Consider the following 8,448-nt stretch of genomic DNA (forward strand, 5'->3'; position numbering starts at 1 on the left):
ACAGTATTCAGAAGCTTATTGACAAACCGGAAAATGGAGTCATTTATAGTTTTGTTGTGAATCAACATGGTGAATCATTGTTTTGTTTTGAGCTCAGAATGCTTCCTTTTGGAATGATGAAGCAGAATGACCATTTGAGGAATATTTCAGGGGCAGAAGAAATGGCAGGAACAAAGTGGGAATAGTATGCCAGGGGGTAGTGAGGAGATGATTCCAGCCCCAAAGAAAAGCCCCATTGGTCCGTAGAAAATAAGCGTGGTAATGTTGGAAGTTAGTTTGGGGGCACAGATAGAATGCAGACTCTGAGGGAAGACATGCTGAATTCAGATTCTAACATTAACTAGCACTGTGATTGTGAACTAATGACTTAACCTTTCTGAGGTTTAGTTTTCTCAGCTATGTAGTATAAAATGGAAAAAAATTCTTCAACAGCTTTTCAGTATGGAGTTAGGATTTAATAAAAGAATAGATGTACAGCTCTTGACAATATATTCTAAATACATCTTACCTTTGGTTCAGACTTTGGAGGATATAGAATATGAATTTAATGTGTAAATCAACCATTACAAATATTTTATTTTTTAAAGATATGCACATGTCATAGTCCATTTGTGCTGCTATAACAAAATCCCACAGGCTAGGTAATTTATAAATAAGAGAAATTTATTTTTCACAGTACTGGAGGCAGGGAGATCAAGGCACTGGCAGGTTTTGTGTTTGCTGAGAGCCAGGTCTTCACTTCAAAGATGGTGCCTTTTTGCTGCCTCTGTCTGAGAGGATGGACACTGTGTAGTCACATGGCCAGAAGGTGGAAAGGCAAGAGAGTGCTCCCTTCAACCTCCAGCCCTTTTATAAGGATTCGAATCTCATCCATGAGGGTGGAATCCTTATGACCTAATCACTTTTCAGAGGCCACGCCTCTTAATCCTGTTGCGTTGGGGATTGTCTTAACGTAAATTTTGGAGGGGCACCATTTTTCAAACTAAAGCAGCACTGTACTAAATCTTTATGGGTGGTGGCTATACAGTAATGAAAAAGTCCGTTTGAAATGTCTTTTTTTGATGAAAAAGTGCTTGCCTGGGTCGTAGGAAGCACCATATAAATACTGGTAAGTCACTGAGCTCCTCATGTCACTCATAATGGTCCCAAATTCTCTACATTTCCACACATGAAAACGTTGTTCACCCACTTTCAGAATGCTTTGGTTTCTTTCCAGAAGTGTTGATGGGTTTGCATGGATCTCTCCCTACTTTCACCACCCTCGTTCCTTTAATGTCAACAGCACACATTTTTTAGGTGACTGACTAGGATTTGGGTGGCAGTCCATGGCCATGAAATCCAGAGAAAGTAGAATGGCTCATACGTAAAGACAGAAATGGCTCTAGTAGAGAATAAACATTTGAATTAACTAATGTGATAAGGTACATGTTCTAAAGTCTAGTTCAATTTTTAGATTCATGGAAAATTCGTGAAGCAGGAAAGAACTCATCCTCAGTCTCTAAAGCTGATTTTAAATTAGGCATGTATACTCTTTCCTTCTTAAGCTTAGTTTCCTTAGAAGGTTCAATATAGTTCAAGAAGTTTCCACAGTGGGGCTGTATTTTGCCATCTAGCAAAGGTTCAGCACAGCCTTCCTTCAGGCCACTTCAGCTACATAAGGCAAATGAAGTTTTCTAGTGCAACAGGGAGTGATTTAGTGTTCAAGGAATATCATTCTTCACATAAATTGATGTCACAGATTCTTTGAATAGATGTTCCCAGTGGTGGCCTTAGACTAGGATTAACTCAGAGTCTCTCTGAGTCTGCATTTTTAAAGTATCTGTTGTGTTTTTGAGCTCCCTATCAGTGAAAGTCACCACTGCTCATGTAGGAGCATAGAGCAGAAAACTGTTTTTTTTCTTGGTTCTTCCATTTTCTTAGGCCCTCAAGCCTCAAGCAAATTTTTCTCTTCTGCTTTCCAAATATATCTTGAATCTATGTGCTTTTTTTTTTCTAATCCAAGGTTACACCATCTCTGCACAGACAGCCTTGGTGGCTCCTAGATGGTTTCTGTGCATCCATTCTGGCCCCTCCTGTCCGTTTACCCCTATAGAGCAGCCAAAGTAATCTTGTCAAACACAAATCTTGTTTGGCTTCCTTACAGCCCTTTAGTGGTTTCCCATCCATCTTAATAAGGTAATCCAAATTCGTAGTACTTTCTCATGTAACCAGTACTGACTGATCTCTCTATAAGTCTCTTTCATCACAGTGTATGCTGGGCACACAGAGATAAGTAAGGCTTTCCTCCTACTCTTAAGGAACCTATAGTCTAGCAAAACAATTAATCAATGTTTACTCATTTATCTATAAATGTTCATTGAAATCCTATCATTTACCAGCACAGTGCAGAATAAGGAGTTGGTGACTTTGTTGTTGTGCATGTGATGAAATGGGTGACTTGAATTCACATGGCCTATTTGCTGTTCTAATGACAATTTTGACCTGGTTAGCCTAAATCCAAAGCATGTGGTTTTAATCATTATACTTATATCAGTTATTTTCTACAATAATACTACATAGCAAACAACTAAAAAACCTCAAATAAGTTCAGCAGTGTTTACTGCTTACACATCTGGGGTGGGTCACCTAAGCAGCTCTATTAATTTTGGTTGGCTTTGCTCACATGTTGGGGTTGGCTTGCTTTTGGCTGATCTAGATGGGCCTTGGCTGGGGGGATAACTAGGGAGACGTGGCCATGTTCTTTGTGCCTTATTCTTTAGTAGAGTAGTCTGGGTATGCTCTCATGATGACAAAGGATCAAGAGAGCAGGCAGGCCTAGTCTCACCAGTGCTTTTTAAGCTCTGTTTGCATCATGTCTTGCTCACATCACAAGCTGACCAAGACAAATTGTACAGCTAACTCCAGAGTCAGAATATGTACTGCAAAGTCACATGGCCACGATTTGGATTCAGGGAGAATTCAGCCATCATTGTAATCCATCATGATGCTGTATTTGTTCTTATTATAGCTTGTGTATAATTTGATCATAGGATTTACCAAATTATGTGGAAATATATACTGTCACCTCCCACTTGGAAACCCATTATAGGTAAAGGCCCTGTCTTCAGCACGGTGCCTGGCATATAATAGAAGACCAACAAATGTTAAATTAATGGAATTATTAGTAGGTTGATGACTTTGAGATGTTTACTCTAGATAAACTTTTTCAGCCTCAGCTTAGTCAGTTATAAATAGGCGATAATAATATCTACCACTGCCAGTTTTCTGAGGATTAAGTATGGGAAAAATGTAAAAGTATATACTGCTTACTCAGAAAAGATAGTTACTTCTCCCCTCGTCCCCCACCTTCCCTTTTCAGTGGGTTTTTATGAATTTTGGAAAATAGGAAATGTTTTAATTTTGGCCCATTTTAAGCAAGGGGTTATAGAATAGAGAGCTCTGAATTCAAAATATCTTCCATATTTTCTAATTACTAGTTTAGTATAATACTTGTCTCCTAAAAATTGGGATCCCTTTGGATGCTTAAGCTTATTAACAATTTGCAGTTTGTCTTGAATCCTTATAATGTAGGGGTAGATTTCCTCTTCCTCATTGCTATAGACAACATATGTGAAGAGGAAACGGGAATTTAGAAGGGTAGTGGAGTGGAATTTTGGGAAATAGGGCATTTTGTGGGAGGACAAGCCTGGTGTAGGTACTGTGGTGTGTCTGTATATTGGGGGGTGTGGGAAGTTGGATAGGCAGAGGGAAGAGAGTGTGATGAGGTCTTCCAGCAGGCAAGACAGGGCTGGTGGGGCAGAGAATAAAAACCTAACTCCTTTTTGTCAGTTTTTCTATACTTTGTAGTTGCCCTGGGGATCGTTTCTGATACCTGATAGAGATATTCAGTTGTATTTTATTTAAATTTAAAATAATTCCTAAATTTAAAAGAGTTATATTCTGTCTTCGGTGGTGTTCTTCCATAAAAAAGATTATATAAAAATTAAAATTACGTATGCTATGTATGTGTATACGCACACATGTATACATATACAGGCTTGCTAATGTAAAGACACTTCAAAAATCTTTGATTTTATAAATTCTTTTCTTAGCCATTCCTATATGTTGCCTTTTTTTACTCTAAAAGTGTCTGTAATTATTTCAGTATTTCTCCTCAATAATACTATAGATGACTGTTTAAGCACAAATAAATAAAATATCTTTCTATTGTAATTGTTTTTTCCTTCATTGGTACTTTTTTGTGCGATATGGATGGTGATCAAGTGTACAATGAATGGCATTAATACATGGAACCCTCCATAGGTTTTGAGTCCTTCCAGGGGCCATAATGTTGTCTTCGCCAATTTATAAGAGATTGTATTTATTCATTCATTTGAATATATATATATATTTATTTATTTATTTTGAATATATGTATATATAATTGTACTCCTTTCTTCCTGCAAACGACTCCCCACAGACGTAGGGCAGAGACACATATGGCTTCTATCAATTTAGGGAGTAGCTTAGAGCACATCCTGTTAAATTGTCTATTCCCAAAGGCAATACCAACACATTCAGTGAATGTTATTTTTTCCTACAGTTATATTCTTGATTGGACCACAAAGTTTTTCATAATACTGTACATGAAAAATAGGACATTCTAACTTTTTATACATAATCAACCCCTACCCCAACCCCTTTTTAGAAAACGCTTTTTTAAAAATGAGGCATTAAGTAGACTGTGTTTCAGCTCTGAAAAGCCACAGTGAGTGTTAGTTACTCCATTTTTTTCAGTTACTGTGATTGAGTTCTTATTCTTTATGTCTGTGTATTAATTGGGGTTGGTATAGCTAACTCCCCCTTGCCCTTCATATGTCTGGAACATGCTAGATTTGCTGCCAGAATAGTTTTATATCAGTTATTTAGAAGTAAAGTCACCTTATTAATTTTAAATGAATTTAAAGTTAGAATAATTTGAAGAATCCTAGACTTTGAACTTTATTTTGTTAGTTACAATACTAAAAGTTTGAAATGTAAAAGAAAATTTCTTCGTTTAGGAAAAAAATTATAAATGGGCCCTGCATTCTCTCCAGGGCAATTTTTTGTCAGCATTTTTCAAGGTTTAACCTTAACTGCTAAGGGCTATAATCAGGTATATATGTATACCTGATTTGTTTTCCCATTGTAACAATTCCTGGTTAGGTTAGATTTTTGCAAGAAATTTGTTTAAGGTATATGTGGTGAGGGTGTGGGTTTTACCAGTAACCTGGTGAAAGCCATGATTCTCAGGATATATTAGAGAAATTAAAGAAAGCACCTCAGTTTCAACAGCAACAGCTTCTTCAAAAGAGTACAGTTTTTTTCTAGACTTTTCAATTACACATTGAGAAATTATTTGATAACCTAAAAAGTAAGTTTTCTTCCTCCTTTTAAATATTCAGGTATCTGCTACATCTGACTGGTAAATCAGATAGTTGCTGTTATTCAATTTTCTTTGCAAAATGAATCTGAATTTTTTTTTGAGAAAGAGCCTCGCTCTGTCATCCATGCTGGAGTACAGTACTACAGCCTCAAACTCCTGTGCTCAAGCAGTCCTCATGTCTCATTCTCCCAAGTAGCTAGGACTACAGGTGCATGCCACCACAGTTGGCTAATTTATTTTTATTTTTAGTAGAGATGGAATCTTGCTATATTTCTCTGGCTGATCTTGATCTCCTGGCCTCAAGTGATCCTTCCACCTTGGCCTTCAAAAGTGCTGAGATGTATTCAAGACCATGCCTGGCCTTGAATCTGAAATTTTTATGTGCAAAATGGAACTGAAAAAAGTCACAAGAAATTATTGTTTTCAAATATGTACCATATACCTTCTAAAATGATGCAGCTTGTACCTGCCTCTTAATTATGAATATCAGATACTAGTAATATTTTTTAAAATAATGAGTTTATTGGAGAAGCTTTATTCAGTTAAATCTTCTTAATTCAGAATTTTGTTACCTAATCTGTTTTGCATTTGCCATTAATTTTGATTCAATGCTCTGTACTTAATGATCCCCAAATTCCTAAATACCCTTACATTAATAGATCATGCAATTAAGTTGAATTGTATCCTAGGAAGTCAATTAGTACCTCTTCCACAAGTTACCTAGCCTCAGGATAAGATGTTACAGGCTCTTGTGCAATAGAACACTCATAAGTTCCTACCCTCACTAGAACAGACACCACATACTGTATATGCATGAGTGATTGCATATGTGTATACCTAGTACCAGGCTTAGGTAATGCTGGACTTTTGTTTCTGGCAAAGGCAATTGATACTAGAATCATATTTAAAAGAGTATGCTTCTTCCTTATCTATACCTTGGTAGCACTGTATAACAAAATGTTTTACCTTTATAGGTTACCTTACACTCTATTTTGGGTAAATAATACGTATTACTTACTAGTTTTTTAATAGAGACATATAAAGAGGAAAGCAAACATAATTTATAATCCTATCCAATTTTTTTATTTAAAATAATAAATTGCTCATTTATCCTTTAATAAAAAATATATATGTATGCCCTCCAGGTATGTGTCTGTGTATACATTTCCACTTGCACAAAAGTTATACATAATGTCATTATTCTTATGCCTTACTGTTTTGTAAGGACCACCAAATACTCTGTTGTATAACTATATTATTTATTTAGCCTGTACCAATCATACTGATGAGTGTTCAAGTTGTCTCCAGTCTTTTACTATTAAAAACAGTGTTGCAGTGAACATCCTTGGACCTAGAACTTAGTGGTACTTTTGCAAATGTACTTGTGAAATAAGTTTCTAGCTGGGAATTTTTGGCTCAAAAGAGCATTATTTTTGGCAGGGCATGGTGGCTCATGCCTGTAATCCAAACACTTTGGGAGGTGGAGGCAGGAGTATGGCTTGAGTTTAAGGGTTTGAGACCAGCCTGGGCAACATAGTGAGACCTTGTCTCTACTAAAAATACAAAAAAAAAAAAAAGGCCGGGCGCGGTGGCTCACGCCTGTAATCCCAGCACTTTGGGAGGCCGAGGTGGGCGGATCACGAGGTCAGGAGATCGAGACCACGGTGAAACCCCATCTCTACTAAAAATACAAAAAATTAGCCGGGCTCAGTGGCGGGCGCCTGTAGTCCCAGCTACTAGGGAGGCTGAGGCAGGAGAATGGCGTGAACCCGGGAGGCGGAGCTTGCAGTGAGCCGAGATTGCACCACTGCACTCCAGCCTGGGTGACAGAGCGAGACTCCGTCTCAAAAAAAAAAAAAAAAAAAAAGAGTGATGGCACACACCTGTAGTCCCAGTTGCTTGGGAGGCTAGGGTGGGAGGATTCACCTGAGCCTGGGAGATTGAGGCTGCAGTGAGCTATGGTCGCACCACTGCACTCTATCCTGGATGACAGAGCAAGAATGTCTTTAAAAAAATCCAAAAATAACATTATTTTTAAGAGCACATAAAGCAGTGAACTAACTACACACTGCTGAGCCACAGTTTGTTATTGTTTAAATACATTTGAGTGGCAGAAATTGACCAAGTAAAGTTATTAGAGTAAAAATAAAATTGTACTGAGAGTCACTGGGATATTTTGTGGGCTGTAAATATGGTGGTAATAGCCTATAATTAACTGTCATCAACTTTAGACATTATTGAATTAATAAAATTTTTGTCACAATTTCATCCCTGTGGTTTCACAAGTAGTCCATAAACATTCTCGAGGTTCATTTTAGATCAAAGACCACTAAAAAATGGAACTACCCACAAACCTCCTGTGCCTAACTACATCTTCAAAAGTGTACACTCTAAGGAAGACTATGTTGTTATGATCAGAAATAAGTGTGCTTTCAATTAATGAGTGTGTTTTCCCTCCCTCAGGTGAAAGGAAAAATTCTGGAAAAGTAAAACACTGAAGACTCATAGTATTCTCCTGTAACTTGGAACTGGAGAGGAGGCAAGATGCTGGCATAGCTGTTGAACTGGGAACCTGCTATGCCAACATATTGCCATCTTTCCTGTCTGACAGCAGCCATGGCCACCTGCATGCCAGTCCTTCGTGTATTGCTGTGTATGTGCGCCCTTCCTTGGATGTGGATTTCCATGACATGGCCTTTCTCACCTTCCTTACTTCCTGTCCTGCTATGTATTGTGTCCTACCATGAATTCACTCCATGCTAGCCACATTGGCCTGTATGGCTATTCCTTGGACATACCTAGGATGTTCTTACCTCTTAGCTTGCCTACCTTTCTCTCATCATTTGGGCCTCAGCGAGGATATCATCTCCTCAGAGAAGCCTTCTGTGACCATGCTATCTAAAATACTCCAGCACTTCAGTCACCCTTTATCCCATTACTCTGCTTTTTCAGAAACATTGGTGCTCCCTGAAACATATTTGTTTACTTGCTTAGTGTCTTTTCTCCCGCACTACCATGTAAGCTTCTTGAGGGTTAGGGACCTT

At 37.9% G+C, this 8,448-nt stretch overlaps 1 non-coding gene across 1 annotated transcript; it reads left to right on the forward strand.

The window, feature by feature from the left end:
* The first annotated feature begins 7,934 nt into the window (after window positions 1-7,934).
* MIR31 (microRNA mir-31) lies at window positions 7,935-8,005 on the forward strand. Its single transcript, NR_106227.1, has one exon. It is a non-coding gene; the product is annotated as a microRNA mir-31 (primary transcript).
* Window positions 8,006-8,448: the final 443 nt, after the last annotated feature.

The sequence above is a fragment of the Gorilla gorilla genome, chromosome 13, assembly GCF_029281585.2.
Source record: "Gorilla gorilla gorilla isolate KB3781 chromosome 13, NHGRI_mGorGor1-v2.1_pri, whole genome shotgun sequence".
NCBI lineage: Eukaryota > Metazoa > Chordata > Mammalia > Primates > Hominidae > Gorilla > Gorilla gorilla.